Source organism: Narcine bancroftii, chromosome 1, assembly GCF_036971445.1.
Source record: "Narcine bancroftii isolate sNarBan1 chromosome 1, sNarBan1.hap1, whole genome shotgun sequence".
NCBI lineage: Eukaryota > Metazoa > Chordata > Chondrichthyes > Torpediniformes > Narcinidae > Narcine > Narcine bancroftii.
Window position 1 is genome coordinate 354,475,510 of NC_091469.1, and position 19,597 is coordinate 354,495,106.

The 19,597-nt window shown below is 43.0% G+C and overlaps 1 long non-coding RNA gene across 1 annotated transcript in view; it reads left to right on the top strand.

Annotated features, from left to right (window-relative positions):
* Positions 1-17,003, top strand: part of LOC138749707 (uncharacterized) — a 54,864-nt gene extending 37,861 nt beyond the window's left edge. Inside the window, exon 3 of the long non-coding RNA XR_011348838.1 lies at positions 16,402-17,003. This is a non-coding gene — a long non-coding RNA (uncharacterized lncRNA). The remainder of the gene's footprint in view (positions 1-16,401) is intronic.
* The last annotated feature ends 2,594 nt before the right edge of the window (positions 17,004-19,597 follow it).

The window sequence follows — 19,597 nt, forward strand, 5'->3', positions numbered from 1 at the left end:
TCTGTGGCAATGAATTCCATAGATTCACCACCCTCTGGGTAAAGAAATTCCTCCTCATCTCGGTTCTAAATGGTTTGCCTATTATCCTCGAACCATGGCCCCGGGTTCTGGACTCCCCCACCATCGGAAACATCCCTTCCGCATCCATTCTGTCCAGTCCTGCCAGAATTTTATATGTCTCTATGAGATCCCCTCTCAATCTTCTAAACTCCAGCAAGTACAATCCCAATTTGCGCAATCTTTCCTCATAAGTTATTCCTGTCATTCCAAGTATCAGCCTGGTGAATCACCTTTGCACTCCCTCCATTTCAAGAACATCCTTCCTCAGATAAGGCGACCAAAACTGCACACTGTACAACTGCAGTAAGGTATCCTTATTCCTATACTCAAATCCTTTTGATATGAAGGCCAACATACAATTTGTCTTTTTAACTGCCTGCTGTACCTGCATGCTCCCCTTCAGTGACTGGTGCACAAGAACCCCTAGGTCTCTCTGCACTTCCACATCTCCAAATCTATTGCCATTCAAATAGTAGTCTACCCTCCGGTTTGTATTACCAAAGTGGATAACCTCACATTTATCCACATTGTAGTGCATTTGCCATGTATCTGCCCAGTCCCCCAATTTATCCAAATCACACTTGAGCTTCCTGACCCCCTCTTCAGTGCACACAACCCCTCCTAGCTTAGTGTCGTCTGCAAATTTGGAGATATTACATCCAATCCCCTCATCTAGATCATTAATGTAAATTGTGAACAGCTGGGGTCCCAGTACAGATCCCTGTGGCACCCCACTGGTTACCGCCTGCCACTCAGAAAATGACCCGTTTATCCCAACTCTCTGTCTTCTATCTGCCAGCCAGTTCTCAATCCACATCAATACCTTGCCCCCAATCTCATGAGCCTTGATTTTGCATGCCAGTCGTTTATGTGGAACCTTATCGAAGGCCTTTTGGAAATCCAGGTATACCACATCCACTGGCTCTCCCCCATCTATTTTACTGTCACCATCTCAAAGAATTCCAATAGATTTGTCAAGCACGATTTACCTTTTGTAAATCCATGTTCACTCTGTCCGATCCCTTCTCTGCTAGTCATATGCTCCGCTATTACATCCTTAATAATGGATTCCATCATTTTTCCCACTACTGATGTAAGGCTCACCGGCCTATAATTCCCCACTTTTTCTCTACCCCCATTTTTAAATAGTGGGGTAACATTAGCTACCCTCCAATCCATGGGTACTGATCCTGAGTCTATTGAGTTCTGGAAAATAATTCTTAAAGCATCTGCTATCTGAATGTCCACTTCTTTAAGTACCCTAGGATGTAGATTATCAGGCCCTTGGGATTTATCGGCCTTCAATCCCTTCAATTTCCCCAAGACCATGTCCTTAGAGGTACTGATTTCTTTCAACTCGTCCCTTTCATTAGTCTCTATGATTCCCAACATCCTTGGGAGGTTATTTGTATCCTCTCTTGTGAAAACAGAACTAAAGTAAGAATTTAATTGGTCTGCCATTTCCTTATTCCCCATTATATATTCCCCTGATTCTGACTGCAAGGGACCTACTCTGGATTTCACCAATCTTTTCCTCTTGACATATCTATAAAAGCTTTTGCAGTCGGTTTTTATATTTGCCGCAAGCTTACTTTCGTAATTTATTTTTGCCCTCTTGATTAATCCCTTTGTCCTCCTTTGCTGCCTCTTGAACTGTTCCCAGTCTTTGGATTTGGTACTTTTTTTGGCCAATTGATATGCTGCTTGTATGATCGAATATATGAAATCAATCTTGGCAAGACATGGAATTCCTCAAATTGTCTACAGTGACAATGGACCATGCTACAGTTGTAGAGAATTCCAAAACTTTGCAGAAGATTATGATTTTTGACATGCGACTTCAAGTCCTTTACATCCACAATCAAATATTAAAGCAGAGAAAGGTGTTCACATGGTTAAACAATTGCTCAAAAAAGCATTAGACAGTGGTTCAGATCCATATCTAGCTCTATTGAGTTACAGAGCTTTGCCTCTTGAACTTGGCATGTCATCCACTGATCTTCTGATGGGATGTAGACTATGCACGACATTTCCCTATTCTGCAGACCCAAACAAGAGCAGAGATATCAAAGATGTCAAACAGAAACAAAAGCATCTGCAAAGGAGACAAAAAAAAACCAACTATAGCAAGTCAGCAAGAAGCTTAGAGCCACTGACACAACTGAGAAGGAATCAAAAGAGCCTGCTGAAAACATAAGAGGCACTACAGGAACAGACAAATGCAGGACAGGGCATGGATTAATACTTTATTAATACAATTCGCAGGAGCTCTGTGAGTTGTGACTTATCAGCCACTCTCTAGCACCCCCTTTCTCCCTGTTTCTGGTGCTCTGTGCCGATCCGCTGCTCCCTCAGAATCTGCAACCCCTCATAAGTGACACCATCTTGGGCACAGACTTCCATGGTTCCAGGATTTTATAAAATCACCATTGGCTCCTTGAACATGTTGTTTAAAGCCTGTACTGAGCCATTGGTGTCAGGACTTGGCAGAATGCAGCAGAGTAGCAACAGTGTCTCCACTCCCCGCACTCTCGGGTCTGCACCAGTGGCAGTGCTGCTGTTACAGCAGCTCCAGCAGTCCCACAATTTTTTTTATTGTTTAAGACCGGAGTCCATATTCACAACAGATGAAAGATGTATCTCTGTTCATAGCACTTTCATATCCAATTCAAAAAATTCTAGATATAATTATCTCCCTTAGCAATGTCAGCTGAAGGGATTGAGAATCCAATGGATTCTCTCTTCACTTTATGAAGTAAATTGAGTTACACTAGTGATATACCACTCTGCTGATAGTTCTTCTATGGTTGTAAAATCTACCAGAGTCCCTTTGAGTAAGTGGAGACACATATCAAGAACAATTTCCAGAGGTAAATCACCTTAAACAGTAAAAAAAGTGATCAAAACATTCAGTAGGTCAGGCATTACCTGCAGAAAAATAAATCCTTCAAAGAGGAAAGGTGATCCATATTCCTGACTAATACGGTCCTTGAGTGAAGGCTTTTCCACAAAATTGTCAGGTGGGAAGCATTACAATTTAAACATAGTGATAATGATGGAATCAATATCCAAAATATTGTGTGACTTGAAGAGAAGCTTGCAGGTACTGCCTTTGTCTTTTCATGAGTTTGAGAGATATCATTAGGTCCTTTCAAGCAAGGAAAATGTCCGACTGTAAAGGCAAAGGTTCTCCACCCTTACACCTCGAGACTTACCTTTCTGAAAGCGTCGTGGCCGGCTCCAAGGCGCCGAATCCAACCCTTCTCAGGGAAGGATAATTGGCAGAGTGCAGCCGCCTGGCTTGAATGTACAACCACTGAAAGCAGCTGGTTAGGGACGGGCTGATGACACTTTCAGCCCGTAACCCATCTCCATACTCACCCCTCTCTCTCCATTATCCCCTCAAGGCAGCGGTGGTGGGCGGGAGCTGACAGGGCAGCGGGAGCCATCAGGCAGCGGGGGCAATAAGGCAGCAGTGGCCGTCAGGCAGCGGCGGCCAGCAGGAGCCATCAGGGGGCGGCCAGTGCGGACTGTGACAGCCTCACTGGGCCACCTCGGCCTTCAGGGTCACTCTCTGTGCCTCAAAACGCGGCAGAGCAATGGCTATCTTCCCTACCCATAATCCCCCATGCAGCTGGAATTGTTCTGGGAGACACAGAGCCGTTCCAGCTGCATGGGTAATTATGGGTAGGAAAGACGGTTATTGCTCTGCTGCATATTTGTGACCATTGGCTCTACGCACCAGTCACCCCGCCTCCATTGGATCCGGATAGCACTATGAGGTGTTGCTCAATGTGAATGAAACGCATCTACCGGCATCACCTACGGCTCCTAGAACGCTTCCATCAGCGCTGTCACCGCTCCATCCTCAACATTCATTGGAGTGACTTCATCACCAACATCAAAGTACTCGAGTTGGCAGAGTCCGCAAGCATCGAATCCACGCTGCTGAAGACCCAACTGCGCTGGGTGGGTCACATCTCTAGAATGGAGGACCATCGCTTTCCCAAGATCGTGTTATATGGCGAGCTCTCCACTGGCCACCGTGACAGAGGTGCACCAAAGAAGAGGTACAAGGACTGCCTAAAGAAATCTCTTGGTGCCTGCCACATTGACCACCGCCAGTGGGCTGATATCGCCTCAAACCGTGCATCTTGGCGCCTCACAGTTCGGCGGGCAGCAACCTCCTTTGAAGAAGACCACAGAGCCCACCTCACTGACAAAAGACAAAGGAGGAAAAACCCAACACCCAACCCCAACCAACCAATATTCCCTCGCAACCGCTGCAACCATGCCTGCCTGTCCCGCATCGGACTTGTCAGTCACCAATGAGCCTGCAGCAGACGTGGACATACCCTTCCATAAATCTTGGTCTGCGAAGCCAAGCCAAAGAAAGAAAGAATGAAAGATAAGTTTTAAGTTCTCCCTCTGCACTTATATCTGGCCTCCAGGGAAAGCCTTGGCGAATGAATGAAACCATTTTTTTGTATGGTACACATTATAAACAGGGTGGTAGAAAGTGTTAGTGTTTACAGAGATAGATGGGGTGCATATCAAATGAGCTGCGTTGATGCAGGTGGTACAGGTGACCCCTGTGTAACAAAGCAGTTACGTCCTAGGTCACTTTTAAAACCCACATTATCTGTGGATACATCAATAAATGTGAGTAGGGAAAAAAATTAAAATCAGACTAAATTTGCTGTTCCATGTTCTGTAATTAGTTATTTTTTTTTGTAACATAAATTCTGTAAGTGAATTTTATTCCATGATGGATTTTGGGTGGTGAATTTGAATTCTGTAAGGATATCTATAATATGCGAATTGCCTGTATTGAACTTCCTAAGTGTTTTTGTCATCATTTTAGACCTATCATACTTCATCATACTTCTTGACACACCTTGCAAATTTTAAAATAATGTTAAAGAATAAGGAGGTGAAACAATCTCTGAAATATATCAAACTATGATGTGATCTTTAGTCACAATATTTATGTGTCTGGACCAGTTCTTTCTCATAAAAGGGTGTTCACAGTAGAGAACTCGATGATAATGCTGTTGAATGCCGAGCCCAGTCTCTAACTTGTTGCAGTTGGTTATTGCCTGGCATTGTGTCGTGATTTACTGTTTTCCAATTCATGGCTGAATGTGGTAATGGGATGGTTGATGTGGATGTGCATAGCATGAAGTATAGTTTAATACGGGAACATTGCAAAGTTTAATGAATTCAAGAAAACTCCATTTTCAGAATGAAGCATACATTAATATGTCACCTTATACATGTGATTGAGATGAAAAGCTCCCCAAAAATTCACTTACCTCCAGTTTAGCAACAGCATTTTATTATTTTGTATAATTCCTTCCCCACAAGAACAGTTTTATGCTAATCTTGGACATCTAAAAAGGAAAACAGTGAAAGAATTGTATAATAATAAAAAAAAACTTGTACTGAAAAGATTAGCAAGCAACATTAAGCCTCACCTGTGGTATGTCTATAATAATGGGGTAGTTGGGAATAAATTGGAAGCCTCAAATTAATTTCTGAAATTTAATCAAAATAAACTAATTTATGAAATTTTTAAAAATCAATATATTCAAAAATACTCCAAAAAATTGCAACATTCAGTTTTCAAAGCAGAATTATAGGTCACAAGATCTCAGATATAGAAGCAGAAATAGGCTCATGCCTCATCAAGTCTGCTCCGCCATTCGCATCATGAGCTGATCCATGCACCCATTCAGTCCCACTCCCTGGCTTTCTCCTCATGACTTTTGATGATCTCTGCCTTAAATACACCCAATAACCTTGCTTCTGCAGCTGCCTGTGGCAACAAGTTTCACGGATTCATGACCCTCTGATTAAAAAAAATTTGTGCATCTCTATTTTAAATAGATGCCCTCTTATCCTGAAGTCATGTCTTTTTTCCTAGATTCCCCTACCTTGAAAAATATCCTTGCCACATCTACTCTGTCCAGGCCTTTCAGCCTTCAAAATGCTCTGTCAGGTGCCCCCTCATCCTTCTGTACTCCAGTGATAGATAGCAAGTACCTGCTGCCTTGGCATATCATTGTAAAGGACAATTAGAATAACATAACCCAAGTTTGTCCCAAGCAAAATCAATTAATCAATTCAGTAATTTTGAGGGGCACCCATTAATATAACAGAAGATGTGTGCCATGAAGCAAAGTCCTGTAAACAACAATGAATGACTAAACTGTTTGAGTTGTTGGGAGGAGTAGTCATGGAATTTAACTCCTTTTGTGCCCTGGAACCAGATCTCATGACAAGATTTCCTGGACCAAAGATCTGACCAGTCACCTTCTATCACCACCCTCCTGGGCCTGGCAGAACCTATCCTCACTCATCCCACTTTCTCCAAATCAAAGGAGTAGCCATGGATACCCACATGGGTCCCAGCCACACCTGCCTGTTTGTAGGCTTTGTGGAGCAAGTCTTGCTCCAAGCCTACAGTCAAGAACCCCCCCCTTCCCCCAACTTTTCCTCCGATATATAGACAACTACATCAAGGGTGCCTCATGCACTCGCGATGAGCTTGTCAACTTCATCCATTTCACGCCCAACTTCCACAGCCATCTCTCCCCTTCCTGGATCTCTGTCTCCATCTCAGGAGACATGCTTTCCACTGACATATATTACAATCCCAGCAACTTCCACAACTTCCTGGACTACACTTTCTCACACCCTGCCCCCCTGCAAGGATTCCATCCCCTTCTCTCAATTTCTCCATCTCCACCACATCTGTTCCCAAGATTAGGTCTTCCAGTCCAGAGCTTCTGATATGTCTGCCTTCTTCCACAAATGTGGCTTCCCCACCACCACCATCAACTCACCCCTCACCTGCATCTCCTCCATTTCCCGCTCATCTGCCCTGGCCCCCACTGCCCCTGGATGCAACAAACATAGAATCCCCCTCATCTTTTCCTACCACCCCACCAGCCTTCACATCCTACACATCATCCGCCAGAATTTCTGCCACTTACTACAGGATCCCTCCACCAGGAACATTTTTCCCACTTCTCCCCTCTCAGCCTTCCACAGAGATTGCTCCCTCCATGATTCTATTGTGCACTCATTCCTCCCTGACCATCACACCCCCAGCAACTTCCCGTGCCCTCAGGAGGTGCAACACTTGTGCCCACACCACCTCCCTCACCACAGTCCAGGGCCCCAAAGAGGCCTTTCATGTGAAGCAACACTTCACTTATACATCCAGAGGTCTTATTTAATGCATCCAGTGCACCCTTTGTGGCCCTCTCTACATTAGAGAGACCGGTCGCAAACTGGGAGATCACTTCGCTCAGCACCTTCACTCTGTTCGCAACAACAGCAACCTCCCAGAAGCCAACCATTTCAATTCTGGGTCACACTCCCATGCTCAAATATCTATCCACAGCCTTATGTACTGTCCCACCCTGACCACCCGCAGATTGGAGGAACAATCTGGGCACTCTCCAGCCATGTGGCATGAACATTGACTTTAATGCTTTCCATTAAACCTGCATGCCTTTTCTTTCCCCTCCCCTCTTTTCCTGTCTTTTCAGTTCTTCCACCCACCCAGTCCTGCCATCCTCCCTCCCTTTTTTCTCCACCTATCATCTCTTGCCTTTGCCACCCCCCTCCTCCCTTCTCTTTTGATGTGTCCTTGCTGGCATTTTCTCATACTTTGATGAAGGGCTCAAGCCCGAAACGTCGGTTATGTATCTTTGCCTTCGCTACATAAAGACACTGTTTGACGTTCTCCAGCATTTTGTGTTTTTATACCAAAATCTCATGACAAGAATTGCAAAATACTGTCACTGTCACTTGATAGATGAGACATGAAACTAAATGTGTCATATTCAAGATTAGCCAGAGGGTATTCCTTCAAATACAACAGAACTGCAAAGCCAGTTGATACCTTGGGAAATGCTGATCTCAACTCAGAAATATGCGCTTACAATTAGCCTTTGTGTTCTACAGAAATGAGGGAGGATCACTCTCATTTTCGATAAAATGTAATCCTTGTGCAAATTGTGGACATGGAACAGAGATAAAGGTCTGCATTGCAATAGCACGTTTAATGATCTCGGGGTATGTAGTCATTTCAGAAATGGATCGCTAATTTGCACACAAGTTCACGCAAAAAAAAAACAGGATAATAAACAGAATCTCTGTTTGTATTGTAATTAAGAAATACTATATTGGTCAGGACAGTCTGTATAATAGTGACGTGGACTCTTTTACATCTAAAGTACACAGCTCCTTATTCAAAAGACCTGACCATAAGCAGTGCAGTGCTTCCTCTGTACTATGCAAAGGACCATCAATCCATATTTGTACGCTCAAGTCTCTGAAGTAAAACTTAAAGTTGGCAGCATCTTGACTGATGAGCATGCTCCATAGCCGTCAGTGAATAGGTAAGGTTGTCGTTATCTGCAATGACCATAATTAAATAATCTTTTTGTCAACACTTTTAATCCAGGGTTTTGCATTGGGATGGATACCAGAATGAAAATTTAAAAAGCTGCAAATGCTAGAAATATAAAATAAACACAAAAAATCCTGCAAATACTTAGCAGATCAAGCTGCATCTGTGACAAGAGGACAGAGTCATTGTTTCAGGCCAGAAACTTTTCATCAGAACTGACAAATACCAGCATGCAGTCATAAATACCTCAAAAAAGGAAGGGAGGAATCAAGCAGAATACTAAAGGAATTTTGCATTTCTGGAGACTGAAACCTAGAAATAGTTCATCCAATTAATCCAATAAAAAGAATGGCGGCCCTGCCAGAGCAGCTGTAATGGCAGTGCTGCCACTGGTGCGAACCCAGGAGGGTGGGGAGCAGAGACACAAACTGGTTTTGATGCCGACAGTTTTGTTCAGGCTTTAAATGGCCTGTTAAAGGAGCTAAGAGTGTTTTTTTTAATCCTAAAAAACATGGAAATCTGTGCTCAAGCTGGTGGCTTTTATCGAGGGGTTGCAGACTCCAGGGGACCAGCAGACTGGGCAGGGCACCATAAGTGGGGAGAACACCCCTGTTGAGAAGAAGCATAGGAGATGACCCTACAGGGAAGGTGACCATGGCAGTGGACCAGCAAAGGGCTCAGTGGCTGAAGGACCCAATCGGGCTGTGGACTACTGAAGACGTTCATGGGAATCATCAGAATCATGATATGGAAATTGAGATTTGAGAGGATACTGAGGGCAAGAAGATCTCCTGAAGAGCCTTGGCACTGAAGGCTTATTGATCATATCAGAGGTTTGGACTTGGAGCTTGGGATTGCCAATGGTTTCAACAGCCTACTGCTAGAGAGGCTGTGGGAATGCTAGAGACAAATCTTTGGACACTCAATGTGTCTGAAGGTACTCTTTTTTTGCTTCTTTTTCTCTAATTTTTAGGGATGCCAGCCAATGCTCATGGTGACTTTTTGTTTTTCTTATGGAAGTCAAAAAGTATATGATGTATATTATATACTGTACATACTTATGCAATAGTCGAATTTTTTGGACCAATTTTTCAGGACAAATTGGGGGTGGGTGTATTGTGAAGGGTCATGGCTATCACATGACAGCACTGCCCACTACCTGGTCAGAAGACACACTACCTGCCAATCAAGGTTTTTCCCCACCCCACCCATTAGTGCACACCTTGCTATTGGCTCATTTAAATTCCTTTGTACTTGGCCTTGGGCCATTGGCCGTTGCAATAAACTTAGCCTTGCTGGGACCGAGCCATTTGGTCCCTGTAAAATATCTGGGCTGGACCCAGATAGCCCTCCATCACTATAAAGAGCACTACATGTGCTTGATTCTTTCTCATTCCCATCTTTGAGTGACCACCCTGCTTCACTCCAGGCTGAGAACCATGGCGCTGGCAAAATTGTTGGTAAGATGTGTATTGTTAAAGGGTTGGGAGTGTGTTTAATTAGTGTCCCTAATAGCATAGCGCCATGCCTGCACTGAATCTAGAGGTGGCTGGTATCATTTTGTTTTTCCTTGATTGTTATATGTACCCAGTTCGTTTTGTTTGTGTGTGTGTGTGTGTGTGTGTGTGTGTGTGTGTGTGTGTGTGTGTGTGTGTGTGTGTGTGTGTGTGTGTGTGTGTGTGTGTGTGTGTGTGTGTGTGTGTGTGACGTATGTATTTCATCTCTGTTGAGGTTTTCCCATATTCACTCTAAATTATGTGGGTATTTTATTCCCTTGTGACTTTCCTATGCTTGTCTATAAATTGTGCACGTGTTTTATTCCCGCTACCACTTTCCCACGCTCGCTATAAACTATGCAAGTTTGTGTGCTATTCCTGTTAACATTTTCCCATGCTTGTCTTTTGGAAATAAAATCAGTTACTACAAGATTGCATTCAGAGTCCTTGCTTTTGAGACCCATTGAATCAGTTTTCTCATTCACAGCAATTGGCGCAGCAAGCAGGTTCTCAAAGGTCTTGGCTGACCACAGACGTGGGGGGTTGTTCTCTAACAGGGGCAAGAAAGCCAGTGAAGGCACAGAGGATAGAATCCCTGGGTGGACCAATAAGAGGGAGGGATTTGTGAGTTTGACCAGCATGCTGGTGGACTACAGTAAACCAATGGATTGGTGTGGTGAGAAACTAGGGCACCACATGGTCTCCCTCCTTAAGAAGTCAGGGTCCCCCAAGTCAAATGGGTTCCTTATGACTGCTTGTGTCCCTCTTGAGATACCATGTCAGGATTATTGACCAGAAACAATATATGTCAGACCAAAAAGACAAGCAGATAGAGGAACTACACCAACACTGCTGAACACTGCAGAAAGCTGTCCAGGCTGCCAAGACCTGAGCCAATGACCTCAAGACCAGAGGTACCGAGGTCACCTGCAGCCTGATTCAAATGCAGCAGGCCCAGGCAGCCCATCAGTCTGGCTCAAATTTCGAACCTTGGTCTGGCACAGCAATAAGATGGATGCATGGCTGAGGAATGGGGATGTGGAGATGGACAGTGATGAGGAGGGCGTGCCCAAAGAGCCTGAGTCCCATCACACACACCCTCCTGCAGGCCCGACCCATCACCATGCAGTCCCAGGTCCGCCATCAAGGGGAGGAGGATGAGGAGGCTGCAGGGGAACATGCCCGCAGTCACTCCAAGGCTATGGAGACCTGGGATTTCTCTGCCAAGGAGCTGACACAATTGGTGGATCGGTACTGCCATCAGCCAGGCAAGCACCAGGCCACATGACTGCTCTGGCTAAGGGTTGAGGGGGCCCCAATGTGAGCCTCTCTCACCAGGAAACAAATGCCCTGGGAAGTCTATCTGATCAGCAGTCTCAACAATGCACTCCAGGCACCGCAGGAAGGGATTAGGGGTAGCAACTGCTGTGAGGGTCCGGTATCCCACCCTCCTCAAGTGGGACTTACATGGGCAGCGCAATGGAACACGGTCAGTGAGGGTACCAAGGTCATGAGGCAGTGGGCACTGGTTAATGCCATTTACAAGGGAGCCTGTGACTGAAACTACCTAGAAAACACCAGGGTGACCAGCACGCTGCCAGAATAACTGGTCACCAACGTACACCCTGATTTGAGGCCAGTGGTCTGGCTAATGGGAAGACCATGCACAATGCCACCACCGTCCTGGAAGAGCTAGAGTACATTCAGCGGGAGGGTGCCTGCCCAAGTCCTTAGGGCGGAAATGAGACTAGAGACACAACCCCTCGTTTTATGTGCAAACATCTATACTTGATTCTGATGCATGTAGGAGTGGACTGCGCCAGCGTAGACGAGATCCAAACCTCCACCATTTATGTGCTATGGAAAGAGCTTTGCAGGATGAAATATAGCCAGGGGAAAACCCACACCCACCCTGGGATGGCTGCTCCCACCATCACTGACACTGCCTCTGCCCATCCCCATCGAAACAGTCTCTCCTGCTCTCAAGGCCAAGGTCAGAGACCTGCTGAGGCAGGAAATGGCCCATCTTCGTTAGTGGGAACCTTCGCCTACAGGGTGGCAGACTTCCATCCCCCTCCTATAGAATGAACATAATTTGTCCATTGCCCTCTCCTGCCTGGGAGACCTGAGGCCACATATACCCATCACTATACATTGGGGAAGGGGCCACATTCAGAGGTGGATGGCATTTGTCGACATGGGTGCCCAACACATCATGATCCTGGGCAACCCTGCAGGATGGAAAGGAACACCGATGCAAATAGGGGGGTTAGGAGCTTCTTTTTTTCCTGCGAGGAAAGTCACGCTCCACATGGCAATTGGGAACCAACCTCCTCAACCCATAACAGTTTTGATAGCATCATCTCCTAAATGTATCCTGGAGATCATTGTTTCAAAGGGACAGTCACTTTATACCAAGGGAAAATTCACATTATGGGTCGCATGGGCTACAGCAGCAGTGGGGCTGTTGTTGCCCCCCAGGTCATTTGTAGCCAACAGTACAGAATGCAGAGAGACACCAAGATATTACTAAGGCCGTCCAAGCCTTACTGTGGAAGGTGTTATTGGACTCACAGCCTCTCCCTTCAATAGTCCCGTCTTGCCTGTCCGCAAAAAGAATGGGACGTGGCGCGTAATGGTGGACTACAAACATCTCAACAAGTCTGTCACCCTCCACCCCTCTTGCTGCTTCCGTTCATAGCACCATTATATACAATGGTTTAATTTCCCGTGATTTACAATGCATTCAACATCCCCCAGAGGTGTCAATTGCCCATTATATCGATGATGTCCTTCTACAAGTTCTGGCTGAGTTCATTGTCTCAAAGGCCCTTTATATTCTAATATCCTCCCTCAGGTAATAGGATGTGTCCATTAATATTGAAAAGGTGCAGGGCTCCAGCCAAAATGTCCTGTTCCTCGAAATTCAATGGCACTCAGGCCAAAGAGATATTCCCAAGACTGCCAAGAGTAAAATTTTGAATTCTGCCATTCCTCAAGTGGGGGGGGGTGGGGGGGGGCAGTGTTTGACTTTTACGCGGGCCATACTTTTGAGGGGTTAAAATTCATAAAAGAATGCAAATATGATTGATTGTTAAAACTTTCAGCAGAAGGATGGAAAAAAGGTGTCATATAGTGTGAGAAGGTCATGCAAAATTTAAATGCCTGCCCAAGCCAATAAAGACATGACAAAGATATGAATGCAACAAAACCATGGAGAAAACACATAATGAATATACTCGTGCAATAGTCGAGTTCTGGGGTCTAATTTTTCAAGTCAAATTTGGGGGTGCTACTACTTTTGACCGTGCTAAGTACCTGTGTCATTCAAAGCATTGGGAGCTCAGATGGCTGGGACCAGGTGGTAAAGCCATGTTTGGAGCATCGTGAGCTCAGATGGGTGGGCAGTTGTAGGCGTTCTGTTTGGAAGGCCTAGCAAGGTTCACAGTCAGGGAGTCAGGAGCTCAGATGGGGCCAAAAATGGGGGTGGGTGGGGTGGTAAATCCAACTTTTACATGGGCCATGTGGAAAATGCGATTTTTGGGTCAATAAAGGGGGTGGGGTCGACTATTATAAAGGATCAGCTATTACCTGAGTATACATGGTGCATTTTTATGTATTATTACACGACAATAAAAAGAACCTTGACCAATTAGTAACCAATCCATATTAACAGTGACAATCTGTTCACATTTAGTTCTCCTTTTTGTAATTGCCTTCAATATTACTCTACACATTTTTCCTATCATCTTAGAAACTGCTGGAAAATCTGTTTGAAATTTCACAACTGTCGACTGAATAACTGATCAAGGCAGCAATTTTCAATTCAGACCTATTACATCATCATTCACGTATTTTAAAATTATTTCTTAATCAGTCACACAAGGAATCTAAAACTGCTTTCCTCAGAGTATAAAAAACTACAAAAATGTTTAATAGAGATGTTTATAATTATGACAAAAGTTTTCAGAAGGTAAATAAGAAGAAATGATTTCCAGTGGCAAATGGTTGTAACAAGAGAAGACAGATGAAAAGTGAATGGAAGAAGGTGAAGAAGTATTTTTACCCAGCAACCCAATGTCCTGCAATTCACTGTCTGAAAGGATGGTGGAAGCAATTTCATTCATCACATTTAAAAAATGATTGAATAATATTTGCAATGATTTTGTTTTGAACAAGGGTTTGAGGTAGGATAAGGGAAGTGAGACTAATTGGTTAGGTACAGTATTTTAAAAAAAATGACAAGGGCCATAGAGTACGAAAAGACTATATTCAGTGCTACAAGATTCTATCACTATATGTTCTTCTACCAGCAAACTGAATGAAGTTGTCAGAATTGATAAAACAACAATAAATATGATCATATTACATCTTATGGATGAATTAAGATCTAGCTTATATTATCCTTCAACATCTCAAAACATCTGAAATTAGGATTCAAACAAACTGGAATCAAAATAATGTTCTCAGATGTTAATTATTCTTTACTGCAATGTTCCACCATGGAGTTGAACATTATTGCATTGACAGTTCCACTGTGAAATAAACAACTTTTTAAAAAAATGCTCATGTTCTCATTATGATTTGAAGTTCCAAAATAAAAATGTTTAGCATTAGTATTTAATGAGTGATGTTGGAGCTGTGCTTATGCAGGTGAGCAAATTAATGTCATGTCATACAATGTAAATGATGGATAAATTCTTGGAAATTATGAGAAGGGGGAAGGAGAGTGTTTTATGTGCCTTTCAAATAACAAGGACCTATTTATGGAATTCTGGTTGGTTAGGTGCATTGCAACTACCTTTCATATGTTTAGCTGGTATTTATTCAGCATGGTTTAACAGGATTTGTCATTTCCTAATGACTATATCCAGTTACACGCAATCACAACTATTTTGTAGATTCCTTTGCACAAACATCTTTTGTGTCTTTATCTTAATAATCTCAATCTAAATGGATTTAAAATGAGTTGAATATGCAAAATTGAAGAATTTACTGGGACAATACTCCATTATTAAAAGGTTAGTCTGTCAATTATGCTGTTCATTTAAAATTTGGGGCTTTTATTATTAAAGTTCAACATTGGCAGGGTCTGTTGTGTAAACAACAAGCCATGTGCCACTATCTATTCAATAGCGTATTCATAGATGACTGCCAATATTTTATTCCATTCCTAACTCAATTCAAAAATGAAATAACTCACGAGAGCATGCAACAAGATCTGTACAACATTTAGATGTGAGGAGAAAAGTGGAAAGTACCAAATGCACCACATAAGTTTATAGAAGCGACCAACTCCAATAAGAGAGATACTAAGCATTTATCAATAGCATTACCCTCAACAGGTCCTTAATGATTAACATGCCGAGTTTCATCATTGAACAAATATGTCATTATAGGAATTGTTGAGAAAATTATCACAGTATTACAACAATTATATTTCTCTCTTGGCCTCATCCATTGTCAGGGGTGTAAACTTGTGGAATAGCACATTATATTTTCCTGGTCAGCCTTAAACCCCATAGCATGAACATTGATTTTTCTAGTTTTAGGTAACCCACTCTCGTCCTATGACCTCTAGGCCCCCTGCTCTTTGCCCCCTTATATATGCAATAATACCCTCTTCCCTCTAGTTTTAATAAAGGGTTGAGTTCTGAAATGTAGACTGACTGTTTCTACTCATGGATGCAGTCTAACCTGCTGAGATCCTTCAGAAATTGTTTTTCTACTCCATGTAAATATGGTGGTTACAAAAGCAGCCAGGTCAGAATCTGTTCATTTTATAACTTCCATCTTCACCTCCCAAACTACATTTTCCTGGAAGCCTGCAACTCAATAACACTCATGAAGCAAATCTCCATCCAAACCAAAGCTGCCTGGATGATTGGCACCCCAACTACCAGCCTAAACACTCATCTCCCCATCGTGGGTGTACTATAGCTACAATTCTGTTTCATTTCCAAAATGCATTGCAACTTCTATCTAGCCTATTTCAACAGCTCCCATCTCCCCTTGATCACTACATTCTACATTAAAGGCTCCAGGCATATGTGAATGTCAATATCAGCAGGATTCCCTTCAAGCTATACACATCATCTTGACATGTACCTAGGCATTCATTTTTAATTCTTTTAATGAGTGTACCCTCTGTATTTCTTTTTGTGAAGTCTTCTGCAGACAGTAGTCATTGATATATACACACCTGCTGCCTGAAAAGTGTCCCTGATCTGTCGGACATACATTTGGAGATTTTTCTTCATGATGATGAGAATTCTTTTGTCATTACCAGTGGAGGTATTCCTTGGAATACCAGTACCTTTGCAATTACTGCATTTTCTTCTTAATGATGTTCCAAACTGTTGATTTTGGTAATCCAAATGTTTAGATAATGTCTCTTACTGTTTTATTCTTGTTTTTCAGCCTCATAATGGCTTCTTTGACTTTCATTGGCACAACTCTGGTCCTCATGTTGAAAAATGGCAACTACAGACTCTAAAGGTGTTTAAATCTTAGAAGCAAGCCTAGCTCTCTTGTACCTGAAATTAAACTTACCTGAGCACTCACAAACACCCCTGAAGCCAAATGTCCCAAACATTATGGTGCACTGAAACAAGGGGACTACGTATAAAAAGTGCTTTAATTTCTATATGGTCAAACCAAAATGTATACAAATAACCTTGAATAAAATCTGGAATGTGCACTTCAATTACATGTGAATTGTTTGACCACAAATTTAAGACTGTGGAGCACAGAGGCAAATGATGGGAAAAAAAGCATCTTTGCTCCAAACATTATGGAGGGCAATGCACATGTTTTACTAAATTATCACAGTAGATTTTTATCTTTCGTTCCCTTCTATTAAATATCTCTGGGGAAATTGGAAGGTCATATCTTGAATAAGATTTCAGCATATAATCTAGGCTGATATGTCATTTCAGAGGAAAAGATTCAAGGATGTGCCCAAAGCCTTTTTGAAAAATGCAATATCCCCAATTACTTTTGGGAATCCCCAGTCATTATTAAGCATTGTAAAGAATGACCTTGCAGCATAGTATTGAAAACCTCAGAACCATGCGTCAGAAGCACACAGAAACCTGCATACACATAATCTCATAAGATACCCACCTGCTCCATCTTTACAAGAGTCAGCAGTTCCTACGTTGGCCTCATCAGTCTCCTCAAAACCCACACACCAGAGAGAAAGAAAATAAACCAAAAGGTCTGGTAGGAGAAGATAATGTGGTAATTTTTGCATCAAATTACTCACTTGGTAATGTCTTAATCAGAGAAGAAACCATGATTCTAAATCAAACCAGACTGTTGTGACAGAATATGTTGTGTTTTATATTGTATATAGATATAATTTTGGGAGATAAAATGTAGTAGGTTTTTTTCAGTGTAGGTCAAATACAAACACTTCAAAACAGATCTCATTTAAAATACTGGAGGTCTGCTCAAGCTAGACAGGCTGGCTCCAAATACCATCGCAAAAGCTTTGGGGAGTCCCCAAGGAACCACTATTGGATTGTTGTTTTGAAAAGCAACAGATGAAAGAACTCGGAGGATTAGGTTCGGAGCCGCAGTCTGTCTGAGGGCTGCTTGCTGTACTAAGAAGGTCATGTGGTTTTGCAAGCAGAGAGAGAAAAAACAGGCTTTTCTCTGAGAGAGAAGAGATAGAGAGAAGATTCAGTTCAGCAGCAGCAGCTGGGACTGGAGCAGGACAAGCTGGTAAACTTGTGGTAAAGTCCAATTTTGAAGACAGGTCGTGAGTACTTAGTTCAGCCTGGTCAAAGGCCTAGTGGTCCATACAAGAGGAGAGGACTGGCTGCCTAATGTTTCACTTGAAATAAGAGAAACATAAAGGATCTGAATGTAAGAGGTTATCATCTGGAAAACCCTGATGGGGCAATTTTCTTAAGAAAGACACTGATGTGGCTGATTAGAAGGGATAATTTTGTGTCCAGCGAACAACAAATCTCTCTCTGAAAACCGTCAAGAACCTTTCTGACCGGTAACCATTTACCTTTCAAGCACCAAAGCCTGGTGTAAATACATAAATGTTAAATTCTGTGCAATGTATAACAATTGCCTGCAACCAATGAACTTGGAGGAGTGAGAAGTGAGATTGGACTGTAAATTAAAGAACTTTTCTAAACTTACACACACATTACATACACTTGTGCTTAGAATTAGAAGGGGGTTAAGTTAGGTTAGTTAGTTAATAGTAATAAGTTAAAGTTTGATCCTATTTTCATGTTTAAAGATAATTAAAAGCAACTTTTATTTAAGTATCTATTTGTCTTGGTGAATATCTGTTGCTGCTGGGTTTTGGGGTCCTCTGGGTTCATAACATGGTCATTCAACTTTTTCCAGTTAAGTTTTCATTTAACAATGGGATATTCATTCTGCCTTACGCACAACTGCATGCACGGAGCACTCATGGAGGGGTTTCTCTGCCGAATAGCATTCTAGGAAGAGAGATCTGCCATCGTTTTTTTCCACATGGTCTTTATGAATTGAGCGTTATAGCGCTACCAACTTTTTAACACTGTTTAAAAATTGTCCACTTTTACTATTTATTTCCTCTCCCTCTCCTGCTGCAACTTTCCCCCAGCAAAGTTTATATCTTCATTTTAAACTTTGCTTCCATCATGTTCCTGCACTCACTCCTGCAAAAACTTGGCTCATTTCTGTCCTAGAATCCAATTGCCCATTGTACATTTGGCTGATTGCAACACCAGCGTTGAAATTATTTTCATTCCACATTAGACCTTTTTAGGCTGATTGTCCATTAATTCCTGGGACTGTTGCAAGTGTGAAGAGGACTTATGCTTATTATGTAAAGCCTCATTTTTTGTAAGCAGTACCACCAGTAATGCCTGAAGAAAGCTGGCTTGTTCAGCCTGGAAGTAACAACAGCATGACCCACAGTTGCTACTTTGAGTTTCAGACAGTCAATTCATAAATCATGTTAAAACGCTTGCATTTCTTCTTGAATGAGATTCTGCCAGTGCATCCAAGTGATTGCATGCAGATAAAATGAGCCTATACAATAGGAGTTTCAACTTGTGCTTCTTCTACCTTGAAAGATATTTCCACTGAACTCCAACATCAAAGCATTAAAGATTAAAAAGGGACAGAAAAGAGCCATTCAATCCTTTGGATCTGCACTAGCTTTCTTAAAAAGTAATACAGGTACACAATCTTTTATCCGGACATCTAAAATCCAGAAAGCTCCAAAACCCAGCATTTTTTTCCTGGTGCTGGTACAGCAGAGGGGGAGAAAGAGAGAGACAGCAGCTCAACTAGGTTGGGTGAGTGGGGGGGGAGGGGCGGAAAGACGGCAGCGCGACTCGGGTGGGTGAGGAGGGAGAGAAACGGCAGCGCAACTTGGGTGGGCAATGGGGGAGAGAGACAGCAGTGTGACTCAGGAGAGCGAGGGGGGAGGAAAGAGAGATGGCAGCACGACTCGGGTGGCCGAGGGAGAGAGATGGCAGCGCGACTTGGGTGGGCAGGGGGAGAGAGACAGCAGCGCAACTCGGGCGGGCAAGGGGGAGAGAGACGGCAGTGCGACTTGGGTGGGCGGGAGGGAGGAGAGAGACAGCAATGCGACTTG